Here is a 2528-nt window from a genome sequence, read left to right on the forward strand (position 1 = left end):
TTGACAATTGGCAGAGAAAGAGGAGGGAACCCAAACAAGGTAGGTTCACCAACCAACAACAGTTCACACTTGAAACATACAAGTATTTGTCTCCAATGGGATGACACAGGCATTGTTCTGCAACAGAGTTGAGTTGCTATCTTTCACTGTAATGCTCTATGACTTCAGCTGGGATTTTGATTTAGTAAACAAAGTTGCCATCCACACTGCAGAAAAACCCCACTACTTTATTGCTCATTGGTACCACTTTGATTTATAAAACATCTACTGCCATTTCAAAAGCATGCGACCAGATATTTCTTTAAAGAATACCTTATGCCAATGTATTCCATACTGGAGATCTCTCAGACCAAGCATACCCATTTAAGAGTCTAAATTACAAATTAAAGCTGAGTGCCATGGCTCACACCTGTAATCCCAGCACTTCGGGAGGTGGAGCCATGTGGATCACTTGAGGCTAGGAGTTCCAGATCAGCCTGGGCAATGTAGCAAGACCCCATCTCTCCAAAAAGAAAAATTTAAAAATTAGCCAGCTGTGGTAGCATACATCTATAATCCCAGCTACTTCGGATGCTGAGTCAGGAGGATTGCTTGAGCCCAGTTTGAAGTTGCAGTGAGCTGTGATCACACCATTGCACTCTAGCATGGGTGCACAGTGAGACTTTGTCTCTAAAATTAAACAAAAAAAATTAAACATTGTCACTTTGGGGGTTCACTTGGCATCAGTGCAAATGGAAACACAAGTGTAATGCAAGTATTGGATTCTGAGGGCATTAATTATTCTTGTTAATCCAGAGTATTAACATTTGAGATTACCATGAAAAGACAAACTTGCAAAATCCTCAGAGAACTGGTAGGTCCACTAATGAACCAACCCAAGGTTAGGTCTTTGGAGCACAGAAACTTCCCTAATTCCCCAAGTGCAAACTCACCAACTTCTGGCACCATCAAAATGCCACAAGTATTCATAAACATTTTCACAAAGTAATGTGCTGCTGAGAATTAACTCAAAGGAACAGCTAAGGCTACCTTGACTATGCATGCAGCAAATAGAGCCTGGTAACTTTCCAAAAACAAGCACAGGCAGGGCCCAGGCAACATGTTTCTCAGAGGCAGCAGGTATGAAGCCCTAAAATACTCTCTTCTTAGTAACAAATGAGGCCATGTAGCTCCTTCACCTGGAAAGATTTTCAAAATTAACTCTTTTCAGGAGGGAAACCACTCACTAGTTTAGGACAAAAGACATAACAGAAGCCATCAACCAGGTATTATAGAAGGGAGTCTCACTTAGATAGTAACTGAAGTAACCCCTCAGGGATTAGGGAACAAAGGGAAGAGATTGGGATTAACAGAATTTAGAAGTCTGAAGGAGGGGCCCAGTGGAACTGGGTCCCTGACTTCTGTGTGGGGAGCTGGGGGAGGCCTGCCTCCTGGGCCCTGTCTCTAAGGGGCTGCGTTGAGGCTAATCCAGGAGCTTGGGGGGAACCTGCAAACTGGAACCAACTGCTGCCATGGGAGCCATCCTTGCAAGGCGCCTGCCCCTTTCTCCTTCCAAGCATCTAGTCAGTCCCTTTCCCTGCTGGTTTGCAGAGGTCTAGCCCCAGAATCAAAGCAGAATATGGAAGGGGGCGGGGTTCAAGCTGAAAGACAATAATGACCAGCACTTCCCCTTAAACACTGACTCAGGAGGGGCAAGGATTATTGGTTTGCAGCTAGTAGGACAAGGCTCTAAATACCACACCCCTTTTGAGTTCAAAGTTTCCAAACAATGTGGTATTTTAATGAATCCACCTTGGTAAAAATGGTGTTCACATCATTAGAATCTCACAAGTTACTCTTTACTTATATAGTCATGACTGTCAGCTACTAGTTCTCAAATACATTTTAGATGATTTCAGTTTTTAAAAGACAAAACAGGGTCCATAATTTGCTACCCAGATAAAAGATAATTTCTGATTAAATATTTTCTCTTTTCTAAGTGCAAGTATATGTAAGCCTAAGTCAGAGTGATATAACCCACAAATAATACCAATTTGAGAGCTAGAGAATTTGAGAGTTTAGATGAGGGGGGTCAGCAAACTACAGTGCGTCATATCCAGCCCACTACTTACTTTTGTATAAATAAAGTTTTATTGAAACACACCCACACCCACTTATTTACGGGTGTACACTTCCCCGCAGCTACGCAGAGTACTTACAACAGGCCATATGGCCTGCAAGGCCTAGGTTTGGTCTCTACAAGGAGCAACTGTTTATATGACGCATGAGGTTTAAGAGTTTCTTTTTTAAATAATGAAAACATGATTTACCACACATCTTGAAACATTTAAAAAGGTGAACGTTGCAAGAAAGAAACGTTTTTTAAGGACGAAATTTGATGTGTTTTAATCTGACCAAACTTTAATCTGCTCCACTCCACTCCAAGGCTAAATCACTGAATCCCAGTTCAAACTCCTATGGGAAGAGGGACCCTGAACATAATCAAAATGTACCTTTGCAACTTACCTGAAATGCTTTGAGAAGAGAAA

General features: G+C 41.9%; 1 protein-coding gene across 1 annotated transcript in view; it reads right to left on the bottom strand.

Moving 5' to 3' along the window:
• The window catches only part of LOC105823449 (COP9 signalosome complex subunit 3-like), a 46876-nt gene that overhangs the window by 6760 nt on the left and 37588 nt on the right, over positions 1–2528 (bottom strand). The window lies entirely within an intron of this gene.

This window comes from Propithecus coquereli, unplaced genomic scaffold, assembly GCF_000956105.1.
Source record: "Propithecus coquereli isolate 6110/MARCELLA unplaced genomic scaffold, Pcoq_1.0 Scaffold672, whole genome shotgun sequence".
Taxonomy (NCBI): domain Eukaryota; kingdom Metazoa; phylum Chordata; class Mammalia; order Primates; family Indriidae; genus Propithecus; species Propithecus coquereli.